This window comes from Manis javanica, chromosome 7, assembly GCF_040802235.1.
Source record: "Manis javanica isolate MJ-LG chromosome 7, MJ_LKY, whole genome shotgun sequence".
NCBI classification, from domain to species: Eukaryota; Metazoa; Chordata; class Mammalia; order Pholidota; family Manidae; genus Manis; species Manis javanica.
Window position 1 is genome coordinate 103,392,803 of NC_133162.1, and position 17,886 is coordinate 103,410,688.

A 17,886-nucleotide genomic window follows, 5' to 3' on the forward strand; every position below is an offset into this window, starting at 1 on the left:
TTTCTTCCTTGGTCAGTCTTGGGAGGTTGGATTTTTCTAGGAAGTTGTCCATTTCTTCTAGGTTTTCCAGCTTGTTGGCATATAGGTTTTCATAGTAGTCTTTAGTAATTCTTTGTATTTCTGTGGAGTCTGTCATGATTTTTCCATTCTCATTTCTGATTCTGTTGATTTGTGTTGATTCTCTTTTTCTCTTAATAAGTTTGGCTAGAGGCTTATCTATTTTGTTTATTTTCTCAAAGAACCAGCTCTTGGTTTCATTGATTTTTGCTATTGTTTTATTCTTCTCAAAATTGTTTATTTCTTCTCTGATCTTTATTATGTCCCTCCTTCTGCTGACTTTAGGCCTCATTTATTCTTCTTTTTCCAGTTTCGATAATTGTGATGTTAGACTATTCATTTGCGATGGTTCTTCCTTCTTCAAGTGTGTCTGGATCGCTATATACTTTCCTCTTAAGACTGCTTTTGCTGCGTCCCACAGAAGTTGGGGCTTTGTGTTATTGTTGTCATTTGTTTCTATATATTCCTTGATCTCTATTTTGATTGTTCGTTGGTCCATTGATTATTTAGAAACATGTTGTTAAGCCTCCATGTGTTTGTGAGCCTTTTTGTTTTCTTTGCAGAATTTATTTCTAGTTTTATACCTTTGTGGTCTGAAAAATTGGTTGGTAGAGTTTCAATATTTTTGAATTGACTGAGGCTCTTTTTGTGGGCTAGTATGTGGTCTATTCTGGACAATGTTCCATGTGCACTTAAGAAGAATGTATATCCTGTTGCTTTTGGAAGTAGAGTTCTATAGATGTCTATTAGGTCCATCTGTTCTAGTGTGTTGTTCAGTGCCTCTGTGTCCTTACTTATTTTCTGCCTGGTGGATCTATCCTTTGGGGTGAGTGGTGTGTTGAAATTTCCTAAAATGAATGCATTGTAGTCTATTTCCCTCTTTAGTTCTGTTAGTATTTGTTTCACGTATGCTGGTGCTCCTGTGTTGGGTGCATATATATTTAGAATGGTTATATCCTCTTGTTGGACTGAGCCCTTTATCATTATGTAGTGTCCTTCTTTATCTCTTGTTACTTTCTTTGTTTTGAAGTCTATTTTGTCTGATATTAGTACTGCAACCCCTGCTTTCTTCTCGCTGTTGTTTGCCTGAAATATGTTTTTCCATCCCTTGACTTTTAGTCTGTGCATGTCTTTGGGTTTGAGGTGAGTTTCTTGTAAGCAGCATATAGATGGGTCTTGCTTTTTTATCCATTCTATTACTCTGTGTCTTTTGATTGGTGCATTAAGTCCATTTACATTTAGGGTGACTATTGAGAGATATGTACTTATTGCCATTGCAGGCTTTAAATTTGTGGTTACCAAAGTTTCAAGGTTAGCCTCTTCAGTATCTTACTGCCTAACTTAGCTTGCTGTTGAGCTGTTACATGCACTGTCTGGAGATTCTTTTCTTCTCTCCCTTCTTATTCCTCCTCCTCCATTCTTCATATGTTGTGTGTTTTGTTCTGTGCTCTTTTTAGGAGTGCTCCCATCTAGAGCAGTCCCTGTAAGATGTCCTGTAGAGGTGGTTTGTGGGAAGCAAATTCCCTCAGCTTTTGCTTGTCTGGGAATTGTTTAATCCTGCCATCATATTTAAATGATAGTCATGCTGGATACAGTGTCCTTGGTTCAAGGCCCTTCTGTTTCATTGTATTAAATATATCATGCCATTCTCTTCTGGCCTATAAGGTTTCTGTTGAAAAGTCTGATGATAGTCTGATGGGTTTTCCTTTATAGGTGACCTTTTTCTCTCTAGCTGCCTTTAAAACTCTTTCCTTGTCCTTGATCCTTTCCATTTTAATTATTATGTGTCTTGGCGTTGTCCTCCTTGGATCCTTTCTGCTGGGGGTTCTGTGTATTTCCATGGTCTGTTCGATTATTTCCTCCCCCAGTTTGGGGAAGTTTTCAGCAATTATTTCTTCAAAGACACTTTCTATCCCTTTTCCTCTCTCTTCTTCTTCTTTTGGTACCCCTATAACACAGATATTGTTCCTTTTGGCTTGGTCACATAGTTCTCTTAGTATTGTCTCATTCCTGGAGATCCTTTTATCTCTCTCTATGTCAGCTTCTATACGTTCCTGTTCTCTGGTTTCTATTCCTTCAGTGACCTCTTGCATCTTATCCATTCTGCTTATAAATCCTTCCAGGGTTTGTTTCACTTCTGTGATCTCCTTCCTGACATCTGTGATCTCCCTTCGGACTTCATCCCATTGCTCTTGCATTTTTCTCTGCATCTCCATCAGCATGTTCATGATTTTTATTTTGAATTCTTCTTCAGGAAGACTGGTTAGGTGTGTCTTCTCAGGTGTTGACTCTGTGATCTTTGTCTGCCTGTAGTTTTGCCTTTTCATGGTGATAGAGATAGTTTGCAGAGCTGGTACAAACTACGGCTGTAAGAGCTTTCCTTCTTGTTGGTTTCTGGCCTTCCTCTCCTGGGAGAATAGCGACCTCTAGTGGCTTGTGCTGGGCAGCTGTGTGCAGACAGGGCTTCTGCTTCCTGCCCGGCTGCTATGGAGTTTATCTCCGCTGTTACTGTGGATGTGGCCTGGCTCCGGCTGCTGCTCCAAAATGGTGGAGCCCTGTTGGAGGGAGAGCGGCCGGGAGGCTATTTATCTCTGTAAGGGGCCTCCGTGCTCCCTGCTGCCCAGGGGGTTAGAGTGCCCAGAGATCCCCAGATTCCCTGCCTCTGGACTAAGTGTCCTGCCCTGCCCCTTTAAGACTTCCAAAAAGCACTCTCCAAACCAAAACAACAGCAACAACAACAACAACAAAAAAAAAAATTAAATAAATAATTTAAAAAAAACACACACGATTTTCTTTGTCCTCAGCTGCCAGTTTCAGGCACGTGATCACCGGTCTTGCTGCCCTGTTTTCCTAGTATTAGGGTCCCTGTCCCTTTAAGACTTCCAACAAGCACTCACCAAAAAAAAAAGAAAAAAAATGGCTGCTCCCATTTCTTTGTTCTCTGGCATCTGCCTCAGCCACCTGCTCACCGGTCCTGCCGCCCCGTTTCCCTAGTATCCAGGACCCCACGCATGCACTGTGTCTGTGCTCTGGTCCAGATGGCTGGGGCTGGGTGTTCAGCAGTCCTGGGCTCCTTCTCCCTCCCTGCTGACTCCTCTTCTCCCGCCGAGAGCTGGGGGGAGGGGCGCTCGGGTCCCACTGGGCTGCGGCTTGTATCTTACCCCCTTCGTGAGGCACTGGGTTCTCGCAGGTGTGGATGTGGTCTGGATGTTGTCCTGTGTCCTCTGGTCTCTATTTTAGGAAGAGTTGTCTTTGTTATATTTTCATAGATATATGTGGTTTTGGGAGAAGATTGCTGCTGCTCTACTTATGCCACCATCTTGGCTCCACCCCAGTGTTGCATTTTTATATATTAGTAACAAACTAGCAGAAAGAGGAATTAAGAAAGATAAACAAAATTTGGGAGGTTTTCAGCTATTATTTCCTCAAATAGATTTTCTGCCCACTTACAATTAAACAAAAAAGAATAAAATACCTATGAATAAATTTAACCAAGGAGGTAAGAAAACTACAAGATATTAAGAAAAAGAAATTGAAAACATAAATAGAATGATAGGCCATCCTCATGAATCAGAAAAAATAATATTGTTAAAATGTCCATACTACCCAAAGCAATCTACAGAGCCAATGCAATCCCTATCAATACCAATGGCATTTTTTAAAGAACTAGAAGAAATAATCCCAAAATTTGTATGGAACCATGGAATTCCCAAATAGCCAAAATAACCTTGAGAAAGAATAAAGTTGAAATTATCATGCTAATTTCAAACTAAACTACAAAGCTATAATAACCAAAACAGTAGGTATCAGCACAAAATAGACACACAGACCAATGGAACAGAATAGAGAGCCCATAAATAAATCCAAATTTATATAGTCAATTAGTCTATAGCAAAGAAGGCAAGAATGTACAGTGGGAAGAATCTTAAATAAATGGTGTCAGGAAAATTGGACGGCTACATACAAAAGTATGAAACTAGACTTTGTTATACCATATAAAAAAAAAAACTCAAAATGGATTAAAGATATAAATGTAAACTTGACACCATATAGCTCCTAAATGAAAACATAGACAGTAAACTCTTAGACATTGCCTTCGCAATTTTTTTCTGGATACATCTCCCCAGGCAAGGGAAGCAGTAGCAAAAATAAACAAGCTTAATGGGGACTACATCAAACTAAAAAGCTTCTGCACAGCAAACCATCAACAAAAAGATAAGGCTATCTACTGAATGGGTGAATGTATTTGCAGATGATATTTCTGACAAAAGGTTAATATCCAAACTATATAAAACTCATACATGTCAACACCAAAAAAAACCCCAAATAATCTGATTTTAAAATGGGCAGAGGACCTGAATAGATATTTTTTTCCCAAAGAACACATACACATGGCCAACAGACACACAAAAAGATGCTTGACATCACTAATCATCAGGGAAATGCCAATTGAAACCACAATGAGTTATCACGCCACACCAATCAAAATGGCTACTGTCAAAAAGACAAAAAATAATAAGTGGTGGCAAGGATATAGAGAAAAGGGAACCCTCATGCACTGTTGGTGGGAATGTAAACTGGTGCAGCCAGTATGAAAAATAGTATGGAGGTCCCTCAAAAAATTAAAAATAGAAATATCATATGATCCAGGAATTCCACTTCTGGGTATTTACCCAAAGAACACAAAAACACTAATTCTAAAAGATATATACAATCCTCTATTTACAGCAGCATTATTTACAATAGCCAAGATATGGAAGCAACCTAAGTGTCCATCAATAGATGAATGGATGAAGAAGATGCGACCCATATATATGTATAACGGAATATTACTCAGCCATAAAAGAGAGTGAAATATTGCCATTTGTGACAAGATGCATGGACCTAAAGGGTATTGTGCTATGTGAAATAAGTCAGACAGAGAAAGACAAATACCATATGATTTATATGTGGAATCATAAAAATCATGTTTTCAAAATGTAATCATTTTTATCATTGATAACATTATCAATGATATAAAATTTTCATGATAATGAAAAATGTTCACAATGGAAAATTAAAGAAGGTTATAGAATTATATGGAAAGTATGATTTTCAATTATACAGATGTGTGTGTGCTGTATCACAGAGGGAGATTTGACCTGAAGTCTTATTTTAAAGATGGCTGTTTTAAAACTTGCTTGTAGTGTCTCACTATCTCTGGGGAGAATCTTCCTGGCTTCTGTGTGGTCCCTTCAAGTCATGTAATATAAAGCAAGAACAAATATGTTAAATGTGTTGAAGCAATCTATATGCGAAAGATTCTGAGATATTCTATGCATTTACAAATTATCTCCCTGAAGATCAGTTCTTTCAGAGAATGTTTCTTCTCTGAACCTGGTCTTGGATGGCCATCTAAATTCAAATCATTGCTTGTTCTTAAAAAGATGTGATACTGTTTTGTGATCAGTTTTTTGCAGAAGGTATAGTTTGCAAATGGAGATGTTTTATCTTTTCCAGATCAGAAAAGATCTGGAAATCAAGGACCATGTTGGGCTTGAGGCAGCAATAACCTACGCTTTGGGAAATATTCTCTAAAAGTAGTATGAGTGATCATCTGTCCCCCTGGCCAGATACACCGTCTCCATTTGGGCGGGGTTGGGGGCTTTCATTTCCTGAAAGGAAGGGAAGCTCCTTCTTTCAATCATTCTGTAAAAGGGATAACACTGGAGCAGTCAATGAAAACTGGAGAGAGCCACTCTTGGACTCCACTGGAGTGGAGGATTTCCATTTCCTTTGAGACTGGGGCCAGTTCAACTTGACAAGTAGGCATTTCTAGAAGCAGTTTTAAGTTATTTTTTATGTTACATTTGTCTTCTCTATTGCTTAAATGTCAGTACATTGTTCTGAAAAATCACAGCCTATTCTCAGCTATGAATGGGAAGCTAGAGAAGGGCTATCCCAAGAATTGAAAGGCAAAGAGATGAACTGTTTTGTCCTGAAAGTTTAAGTGTTGAAACCACTAGCGGTCATGATGGGAGGCCCAGGGGAGGAATCAGCAAATTGGTCCATATCACATGGATAGCAGCAGAGGCAGCAGGGCTCTATGCAGCAGAGGCCAGAACAGAACAAGAGTCTGTTTCTGAGCATTTACGAGGCCCAGCCTTTAAAAATTTCTCAGAAGCTGCTAAGGAGCACTTTTGGCAACTACATTGTTGGAAGTCAAGCTAGCATAATTGAATATTAGACATGAAGGTTAAAGAAAACTAACAAGGTGACCTTATTTTGTTAGCCTCAGGCAAAGAAGGGCTGCCTGGGTTAATAGTTTATATGCAAATATGTAAATGTACATGCAGGTAAAAAAGAAAGACTAGAAGGAAATGCACCAAAATGTTAATGAATTTGGTCAATTCTTGCTGTAGATATTTTTCTTTTGTACACTTTCCACATTCTCACAAAATTTCTACCATAATAACGAGAACAAATGTTATTTTCTAAAACTCATCAAATGGCCTTCTTTTAAGCATAGTGTATAAATGTCTGAAAGGTTGCAGTTTCCCAGAACTCTTCTGTCTCTCCCTGTCTGCTTCAGAGATTGGCCATCTCCTCCTGTAAAATCTGTATTTTGTATTCACAGTGATATCATTTCTCTTTATCATTTCTTTAGTTTCTTTTCAAATATTCTCCTCCATGCTGTTACCCTTAGGTTCTTCCAGGAAGGCTTATATTTTATAGTGGTCAGAATTACAGAAATGCAACTGTAATCAGTGAGAATCCAATCAACAGCCAAAAGGCAAGGAAGGTGTTTGGGGCTGTTTTGTCTTTCCCAGAAACTAAGAAGTCATTTCATCCACCTAGTACCCTAGATAAAATAGATTTTTAAAACTTCATCACATATAAAGCCAAAGACTTTGAAACTTATTTGGGGGGAGATTAGGACTGCACAGGGCTTAATGGGTGGCTTGGAAGAGACCCCTCTTTCCTCCAGCCCTCCTGCAGAGGGTTGCTGTGTAGCAGCAGCATACACAGGCTGAGGACCACTGGCTTGCATGTGGAGATCCTGGCAGCTAAGGCTGGTCCAGAGCACCTTGCCTTTTCCTTCAGGACACTCACAAAGGAGATGATTGGTAAGTCTCCAAATCCTAACAGAAACGAATAAATTCATCCTCTATTTTTCTCTGTCACAAAGCTAGTATATCAACACTGTGAAGGGAATGGGGGAAAAGAGTACAGGTAGGGGAAGTCATGTTCCTGAAGACAAACTGCCTACTTCATAACTTGACCAAGAAGAAACTTCTCAGGCACACAGTACAGACACCAAAGTTTCCCCTTCCTGGGCAAATGGCAGCCTTCATCGGTAATCAATTAGGGGTTGTCTTTCATCAAACCCAGAGCAGCCTCATGGCCTTTCTCAACTCCTTACTGAAGGTAGCCAATGCCAACTGATGAAGTCAGCATGGGAAAGGCCAGCCCTCTGTCATGTCCAGCCTAGGGCAATATTCTCTCTCATCTGTAGTGTACCCTGAAATTAAGGTGTGTCAAAAGAGTCAGACATGCAAGCAAGGAGAGGGTGACTGGGACAATGGGCAGCATCCCCAATGTCAGGCTCAGGCAAAGAGCTGATCACAAGACAGCATACAGATAGAGAGGGACAGGCTCCTTCTCGTGAAGCAATTTGTAAATGCCAGGCTGTTAATAAACACAGTAAATCCACAGCAAAACCCTGAGAGATGGATAGCATCAGCTTCATTTCATAGATGAATTTATTTTATTGAGGTTCTGAAAGTTTTTGTCACGATTCAAGGGGTCAGAGCTGGGGGGAGTTTGAACCCAAGTCAGTCTGATTAGAATACTCTTGTACTTTCAATGGCACTGCTAAGTAGCAGGCATTTAAAAGATAAATAAACCATGATTAATTGGGCTCATGAATATGTGTATCTTACCCCAAATCACATAATCTTGAAGACTGTCTAAGGGTTGGGCCAAAGAGATCATTGAGTTATTCAGAAATGTGTTGCCTTATCCTGAGTAAAGAATAGAGCTTAATCCTTCAAATAGTCCCTCAAATCTTATCTGTACATGGTTAGATTGAGATTTTTATGAGCCACTTCTGTCTTACCTTAATCACTGTGCAGCTCCTCTCCAGCTATGATTTGCTAAGCCTCTCTCTTACTCAGGGAATATTTCATACATGAAGTAATGGAATGAAGAGCTATGCGCTGTGTACTATCCTTTTGGTTTCCATTTAAATTTACAGCTTGCTTGTATGAAAAGATTCCCAGGGCTTTAACCAAGGTGGTGATTATACTGTCCATCAATTAGTTTGCATCTTAGCACAATGTTTGTGTCTCCTTTCCACTCCCTCATAGCAAAGGGCTGTTGAACTCAACAGATACACACACATGCTTTCTCCCAGGCATTCTGACCAAGTTACAGAGTGTGTGTCACCCAGATGTGCCTGCCACAAGACGTTAGTTGTTTTGGAAAAATTAACAAAAACATACTATGCTAGTAAACTCCCACAGCTGAAATCAGCTTTTCACTACAGTACTATTTTTTCATTATCCCACTTTAGAATTAATTATACTGTTGCCATGTTACATTCCTCTCCACACTAAAAATTTTCAAGCTAAGGAATCTTTGATAATTTTCTAGGGAAAATCACTTTTATAGGGCTTTCATTTCTGAATGTTGAAATGCTTCTTTTGTGTTCTTTTAGGTGATTACGGTGATAAGAAAAAAGAAGCTAGAAATGGTACAGATGTTGCCAGATAAAATACAAGATGCCCAATTCAATTTGAATTTCAGATAAACAATGATTTTTTTTTATGTAAATATGTCCCATGCAATATAGGGGCTTATACTAAAAAATTTGTTATTGTTTATCTCCGATTTAAATTTAACTGAATGTCATGTATTTTGATTTGCAAAATCTGGCAACCCTGTTAAGACAGAGAAAAAGGAAGGAGGACAAGATTCATTGGTATTACATATATTTGAGTTGATATAATAGCATAATCTATTAGAACAACTACTTTAATTCACACATTGTGATAATTTTAAGTAGAGAAAGGGAAAAAAAGGATTTGGGGAAATGAATGAAAATATATCAAAGGCCACGGAGGTTATAGGACATTATTGGGGAGGACTTTTCATGAGATTCTAGGAATCCCCAGTGTTATGGCCAGTATAATGTTAGATCTGTCAGATCTAACACAGAAATTAGACTTCCTTGAAACTGTGGGAGAGTAAGGGAAGTACTCTTCCAAACTGAAAATCAAGATTCATATTGTTTCTGCAGTTCTAGCAATTTTTCTAAGTTGATCTTCATTTTTGAATAAAACCTGGTATGATACTGTAAGTCCTATCTAATATGTCCTCATAACCACTGAAGACAGGCATCTTAATTGAATAATCAATGGATTTGTTGAAGCTGCCAAATATAGAGCATTGTGCTCAGAATTAAAGTAATAAAATGAAAACAATGGTTTGTACCGAAAAAATACAAAGAGAGAAAGATAAACTATGATAAACAGCACAATACACATGTGTTGTATGAACGCATGAATAAAGTACTGAACAGCCAGCTGGAGGTGGGAATGGGTCAAACCTTCATCAAGGCGAAATCTGAGCCTAACTTTGAAGGAAGCATATGGTTTCAATATACAAGCAGTGAACAGCAGTCACTCCAGGGTTATGAACAAACACAGAAGGAGTGAATGCTGATGATGATAATCATGGTCCAAGAAGCACAGGGAAGTACAGTGTGTGGAGAGTCTGGTAGCTGACAAAGTTGCAGAAAGAGTAGCTAACAGTTGCATTGTTGAAGAATTTTAATGTTAAGATTATATATTTTGGCAATAAAGAAGTTATCAAAGATTTTCAAGGGCAAGAATAGTCCTAAGATTTGTTTTTCAAGAAAGGTAACTGTAGAAAACAATATGAAAGCTAGACTTCAGAGTTTGGAGATCAGAACACTAGCTTAGGAGTATGCTGACTGTCCAGGAGGCAAGTTTATATGAAGAAGCAGCAACAGAAAAGAGAGCAATTGAAGACTGACAATGCTGATCAGAGACATAGAATAGTAAGAAGAAACTGGAGTCATAGAAGTCAGTGAAAGAGAAAGTTGAACTGAGAATCAGAGCTTTCATGTTGGCAGCTCTCAAGAAGAGTTACTTGGATTTAGCAATAAACCACCCCTGGCAGAATTTTCAAAGGCAATGTTAGATCAGTGGTAAGGTCAAGGGCTTGGTTAAAGGGTGAATAAAAGTGTTTCTGCTCCCAGCAATATAACTAATAAACACTGCAAACTCATTTAAATGCATGTCTCACTTGAAAGGAAGGGGAAAATCCTAAGAGCTAAAAAATCCACCCAAACAGCCAAAGAAACCATAAAGGAAGCAAAAACACAAAAAGGAAAGCTAATGCTGAATTAGTGATCATGCTGATAGAATTTCACATTCCAGGGACCTAGAATCACTTGGGGAACAGGACACAAAGCCTCCACAAGGTGGGGACTAGAACTTAGATGCCCACCAAAACTCAAGACCTTTGAAAGACTAAATGCTCCATGAAATGGTGGACTAGAAAAAAACAAAATCTACTCATCTACAAAGGAAGACAATATGGAAGTTTATCATGTCAGCTTCAGCTCTTGTTAGGAAAACAAAACCTCCCTATGCCCTACCTAGATAAGATCTAGAATATTTCATGGGACATACCTAGTATTTTTTTAATGTTATTATTTATCTGAAAATAAAGTTTAACAGTGTCTTGTATTTTTATTTCCTAAATCTGTCAAATGAACCTTCCCACCCATTCCAGTATCCAAGAATTTTAAAGTACAGACCTATTCCATGTGAACTTTGAGTTCAAATTTATACAAACATCAGGGTTTGTAAAACCACAAGCCAAAATGCTAACTGAATGTTGCCCTGATTTGGTAGCATCTCAGAATGTGTAACAAAAGCAAATGCAAAGGAATAAAATGCTCACCCAGAGCTCTCAGGATTTCCACAGATAAAGAGTATCAATTTAAGTTTCTATTCTGACTTGTATCTAAGGAAACAGACACCAAGGAAAGGAGTTTGTAGAACTAAAAACTATAAAAGTAGACTCTGTAGGACTTCATATATCAAATTTATGAGAGATAACACAACACAAATAAGCAATATTGAAAAAGAACTAAACTGGACTTATAGATATTAAAATATAATCATTAAAACATAATTGAAATAAAAAATCTTCAATGTGTAGTTCAAAAGGTAAATTGGACAGAATATGGAAGGAAGAATTAATGAACTGGAAGATAGAATTTTTTTAAGTTTATAGAATATAGCAAATAGACCTAATGAAATTAAAGAGTTTTAAGAGAAATCGAAAATGAGATTTAACATACATCTAATTGGAGTTTCAGCAGGAGACAATATTTGAAAATATAATGACCAAAAAATGTCCTTGATGAAAATCATGAATCCTCAGACTCAGAAAGTACAAAAATTTTTTAATTAAAATTTTTAAATCCACTTAAAATTTTTTTTTCAATCCACACCTAGACATACCATACCAATTCTACAGGTCGCTAAAGACAAACATGACTTTAAAATCAACCAGAAAGAAAATACTTTTTTTTTGGTATCATTAATATACACTTACATGAACAACACTGTGGTTACTAGAATCCCCCCATTATCAAGTCCCCACCACATACAGAAAATACTTTTAAAAAATACATTAGACTCACCCCTACATAGAGATTAAATGCAGATCTCTCAGAAGCCATGAGAAAATAACTTCAATTTACAATTTCATACCTAGCTGAATCCCCACTCGAGAGTGAAGTCAAAGAAAACGTATTTTCTGACAAACAAAAATCTTAGTTTACCATGAATTTTTCATTAAAAGAATAACTACAGAATGTCTGAAATGAAATGAATGGTAAGCAAAGAAATTGTTAAATGTATAAATAAATCTAATCAAGCCTGGCAGTAAAAAATAATATGATAATGTCAAATTAGAGAAGTACAATAAGTAACAAGATAGAAACTAGAATATTGCACAATAAAAAGTTTATAAGACTTTTTTCCCATAAGGGAAGTGATTGTTGTTAGATTAAGTTAAGCACACATACAGACTTTTAAGGGTAACTAGTAAGGCAATAGAGTCTTTTAAAAATTAGAGGAAAAATAAATTAAAACAAACTCATTGTAATTATGAATAAAAAAGTTCTTTGAAACTAGGCTTACATTCAAATATTAAACTTCTGTCAAACATAAGACCATTAGCAATGTTTTAAAAAATATATAAGAAACCAAGCAGTCACAGAGTCAGAGGAGTATTTGCAACATAAAGATCCTTACAGAGTAAACATCCAGAATATAAGATGCCTATGAGTCAGAAAGAAAAAAAAATTCACAGGAAAAAAATGACAAACAGATAGGAAAAAGCCTGTCACAAAAGAGGCTACATAAGTGACCAACAGATGTAAGATAACCTGGTCAATCTTGATCATCATTAGAATACCTCTCTGAGGTACCATCTGATACAACCTATCAAATTAGAAAAAATTAATAAATTTGGACAGTATCGATTGTGGAAAAGAATGTGGAGCAATAGGAACTCATACATTACTGGTTGGAGTACAAGTTGGTTCAATTATTTGAAGGACAAATGGCAACATCCAATAAATCTGCCAAGGCACAATTACTATAATTTAGCAATTCTACTCGTAGGTAGATATCCTTGAAAACTCTTGCACATGTACACAAAGAAACATGATCATGGCAACATTATTTGAAACAGGAAAAAACTGATTTATAAAGCAACAAGAGATGATCAATAAGGAACTCTCTCTAAATTACCTAGTAAGAAGCTAACAGGATTAGGAGCTTCCTTCCTAAAGGACAGGCTGTACTTCCTGTTGTCCCTCCAAACCTTCAGGAGTTAGGCAGCTTACATTCCCAACAACCACACACAGCTAATGCTTGACCCTCAGACTATTTGACACCAAAGCAGTCTGACGTCTCCAGTCCTATGAGGATCATCTGTTCAGTTAACAGAAATAGAAACAGGGTGGGAACGTACCACTGGTGGAAACTCTCTGCAGGGGAACCTTCCAACACTGCATCCAAATGCACTTGAGCTCAAGTGCACCTTATGTTCCACCTCCCATCACTTTCCTGCCAGTGAGTATCTAATTGCACCAAGTGATAATGCTGATATCTGCCCTGACCTCTTGACACAAAAGTTGCAAACTAAGTGTCCACCATAGAGAGTATATGAATTATGGACTATTATACAATGGAACACCATCTCCAAGGATGAATCTCACCAACACAGTAATGAATGAAAATACTAAGAAGATACCAAGTTACAAACATATAGTATAATACCATTTATATAAAGCTTAAAAATACAGGAAACAATATGACACATGATTGATTATGTGTGCATACATATTTAGCACTACTTTAAAGAATGATATGGAAATGATAATTACCAAGTCCAAATTCATGATGGTGGTTGCATCATGGTATATTTGGTGCAAGTGAGATGGGTCTAGGGATGGGTACACAAGAACATCAATTTTATTAGTAATACCTTATTTATTAAGCTGAGTGGTGATATTCAGTCTTTATTGTGTTCTTCTATACACTTTCTTGTCTTAAATATTTCATAACAAATTAATGAGGATGAGGTAAGGAATGATGTATGCAAAGTCAGCACATATCACTCTTGTAAAGAGGAAATTTACAAGGGTTGAGGAAGGTTTCTTGGTTTATGGAGATGTAGGACCCCTTGGAGGCCACCCAAATGGGATTCAATAGGAAGTGGGATGTTCTTCAGAATGTTCTGAAGTCATTGACATGCTTATAAATAGAATCGTATTTTCATTGGACTAGGGAGGTGAACTGTATAATAGTTTCCTTTTAATTAATCAAGCAAACTTCTGCACAACAAATATTCATTTTGCCTATTTTTAAAATACTAAACAACCCCTACACACAAAATCACTTCACTTGCAAATAAACTGCTTTCTGTTAGTTATACAAATGTCAAAATTTCAGTATATGAAATGTATTCATTGCATATACTTCTGATCTCATTGGCAGTTCTGTCTGTAAGTATTTGCCCAATGAATGAATGAATGGAATGAATTAAAAATCTCTTAATGAATGAATGTGTGCTTAAATGGCTCAAATTTACGTTGACTGCAGCCAATGCACAACTTTCAACAAATATGAACAACTACAAATCAAGCACTACACTAGCCACTGATGAGAAGAAAGTTAAATTGCTTCTTAAAAGTCCCTGCCAAACTTGTATCATAACTTTTATTATTTCTTATGGAAATGACTCCCCCATTCTTAAGGCCTTTTTGAAAACAAGGATTTTGCTCAATGTCTTTTTTTCCCTATTCAGTAAATAGGTAGAGATATGGGTAAATAAGGGTGAAAAACTGTACAGTCAAGCAGCTCTTTGGGGATTTTCTGGCATGTGGAGATCTTTTGCACCTCTGTTTACATGGACATCAGAAATTTGTTCTTAGCTGTTAAGAACAGCAATGTAAGCAACAAGATATTTCTCTGCTTTCTCATAGTAAAAGATTCCAAGTATTTTCTTTCCTTCTGTCTTACTGACATTCTTTATCCCCCTTCATGCAACAAAAGTACTTTATGAGAGAAAAATACAGTTCTAATTTTAAGAAATGCATTATTTTTACCTTTCTCAACAATCTAGCGGCTTCTTCTACAGCTGCATCCGGTTCTGCATTTTTCTGGCCACCAAGGGTGAGGTTCCTAAAGTTTGGTCTATAACCCTAGCCCATTGCAGGAGGCCAGCCAAGAGCTGGGAAGACTCCGGAAATAGGGTTTCTGGAACAGGCCAGAGTCAGGCACCAACTGCCCTGTCCATGGTCATCCCCTGCTCCTGCCTGGCTCTGCCTGGCACTAACAGTGGGAGATTATGAAGGCAAGCAAGTGGGCACAGCTTCCTGCCAGGGCAGGAGCCAGCCCTCAGGCCACAGCCCAAGAGCCTGCTCAGGGAGGCTGTGGTTTGTCCAGTTTAACCAGCTCAACCTGAGGGAACCTCGTGCTTTGCCTCAGCATGCAGGGACTAGAGTAGGTGGCAGAACTTCAATAAGTCAGATGTCTGCTTAGCAAAGCCACCTTGAGTTCAAACTCTTCCAGAGCAGGCTCACCATCAATGGCCTCTGCCATGGAAGTGGAAAACTTAAAGTAAGATGTCTTTCTCCATTTCATGATCAACACATCTATCCTGCTTAAGCCCTCATCAGCAGATCAGTCCATCATCTTTCACCATTTTATCCAGATGAACCTATTAAAAACCTTGTCTTCAGAATCAGGCAGTCTTCGCCTATTTTTTTCTGCTGTAGCAATTCACAGAAGAGTGTGAATCAGTCAGCCAGAGGGGAGGGGAAGGAAAATGTGGTTGATCTACCCTAACAAAAAGGGCTGGGGAATTAAAATATTTATAACTAGAGTATAGTCTTCATGAAGTGAGGCTAATATGTTTTTCAAGCAGGCAGAACTGTAAAAATTCAAAACCAAGATGCCTGTGATATTTCACATTGTCCCTGAAATATTGACAGGAAATACTACTTGCAGAGCAACTTTTATAAAGTTGAGATAATATCGTGAGAAATCTGACTGCAGAGGAACTGGATTCCTGGCTTCTAATAACAGTTGGTCCACTCATTTATGGCAGTAAATAAATGTTATGAAAGTTCATGTAGAAACCATTACCTAAATGGCTAAGTATGAAAGGCGTGCATTATGGCCAGGCATGCATTTCTGGCAAAGGAAGTACAAGTTTGTTCACAAAGTCTTTTTTTAGATTACTTTGAGGAAGAATGTCATCATTGGAATACTGCAAAGCATAGCAAGTTTCATCTTTTTTTTTTTCTTTATGGAATGAGAAATGACATCAGTTTACATGTCATCTGAGAAGAAAGGAATTTATTTTGTTGAAAGGCTTCCAAATCTCCCTGTTTTTGGTAGGCTTTGTTACTGAAACAAACTTTATCATTGTTAATTGTTTGGCCATTTATGGGATTGGTAGCTAAATAAAAGTTTGTTCCATCAACAAGTCTGTACATTTATACATATTTTATTGACCTAGTAATTTTACCACTGTTATACACCCATGACAATTTTAAGAAAATGCTAACATTTAAAGCCCCATTATTCTACACTCAGTAGGAAAATGCCATGAAGAGGAAAATCTTAAGCCATTTACACACACATACGTATATGTGTGTATAAACTCTCTCTTCCTCCTCTTTCTTGTAGTGATAAAAGGGTTCCAGCCATTCCTCAAGCCAGGATCCCAAGGATCATCCAAGGCTTCTCTATTCCCAGCTCCTTCATCTATCTCATAGCTGGGCTGTAACTTCTCATATTTTAATCATTCTTAAATATATCCCCACTGCCATTGCCTCTGTTCAGTCCCTTGATATTTTACACCTGAATTGATCTAACAATCTCAATCTCCCCACATTCAATCTTCCTGTCTACAACACAGTTTCCAACTAACTCCACTATCCTATTCAAAATCACTTTGAGGTTACCACAGCTTTGTAAATAGAATGCAAAAGCCTCCATATGGTACCCAAATCCTCATGATCTGGTCCACCTTTTCTTTTTCCAACTCTTTCACCATTCAACATACCAGATACATGGAAATAGTTGCAGCTGTTCAAAGTACCATGTTCTCTCTCATGTGTAAGCCTTCATATCTTTGGTTTGCTCTGCCTAGAAAGCACGTGTTCCCAACTACACACACACACCCCACACCCCCACCTGAAACCTTTACCTGTTGAACTCCTGCTTGTCTCTTAGAACTCTGCTCTGCCATTATTTCCACATGTAAGCCTTCCCTGACATGCCTCTGCCTCTACACCTTGGTTAAGTGCCCTCTCTGTGCTCTCTGAGTACTAAGTGTTTAACATGTTTGTGGAATGAATCCTTTACTCTAGTAAATATTTCTAATCCCATGAAACTTCTGATGTGACCATCATCATTTGCTTGCATTCTCATGAATACACCATGTACATGCTTATCTCCACATCTTTGTCCACCCTGTTCATCCACTTTGGGATGATTTCCTTCTTCTTTGGAGAAGATTTCTCTGAACATTTCAACCCTAGGCAGTATTTCTGACCTCTGAATTCATGGCACATTTTGTGCATGTTTCTCATTTGACATTTATTTATACATAGGGCTGGTGACATCATTTATATTTTTGTTTTAGAGTTATTTAACTTTTTTATGGATATACATGTAGTCCCCCTGCCAATTATACATTAAGCATCTTAAAAATAGGGACAAGATATTACTTTGTATTCTTCCTTCTTCCCCAAATTCACATAGTTCAGCACAGCATACATAAAAGATAATCAATGCACATTTAACATCTGTTATGTGATTAGAACAAGACTGATAAATGATGAGAAGAGTGCACAATGCAACAAATATGTTTTGTTTTTGAAAGAATAAATTATTTCACATGAGATCATAAACAAAATGAGAAATTCATGATCATGAACACAATTTACTGTGGGCTGGCATGTGAACGTAAAGCTTTGTAAAGCAGCAGCTGCAGTGGAAACTATAATTATAGTGCCAACAGTGTGAATGCACTCAGCTGTAGGACAAGCCAGATGTCAATCAAAAGTAGAATAAAAACAAGATGTACACTCTCCAAACCAATTTGTGTGTATATTTAATCAAAGAGCTAACAGTCCATATGGCAACAGTAAAAGGAAAAGAAAATTAAAGGAAACATAAAAAAATGCAAAACACTAAATGTCGAAAGTAAATCAAACATATC

At 37.6% G+C, this 17,886-nt stretch overlaps 1 protein-coding gene across 12 annotated transcripts in view; it reads right to left on the reverse strand.

Annotated features, from left to right (window-relative positions):
* NCKAP5 (NCK associated protein 5) overlaps positions 1-17,886 on the reverse strand; it is a 942,960-nt gene that overhangs the window by 842,674 nt on the left and 82,400 nt on the right. For 3 of the 12 annotated variants that reach the window (XM_073241345.1, XM_073241353.1, XM_073241340.1), the window contains exon 1: positions 14,759-17,675. The exons of 6 other annotated variants lie outside the window; for them this stretch is intronic. The gene's annotated coding sequence lies outside the window, so the exon portion shown is untranslated. Of the gene's footprint in view, positions 1-3,218; positions 3,289-13,534; positions 13,594-14,758; positions 17,676-17,886 lie in introns of those variants that run through there. 3 more of the 12 variants (XM_073241343.1, XM_073241346.1, XM_073241344.1) reach the window with 3 other exon arrangements.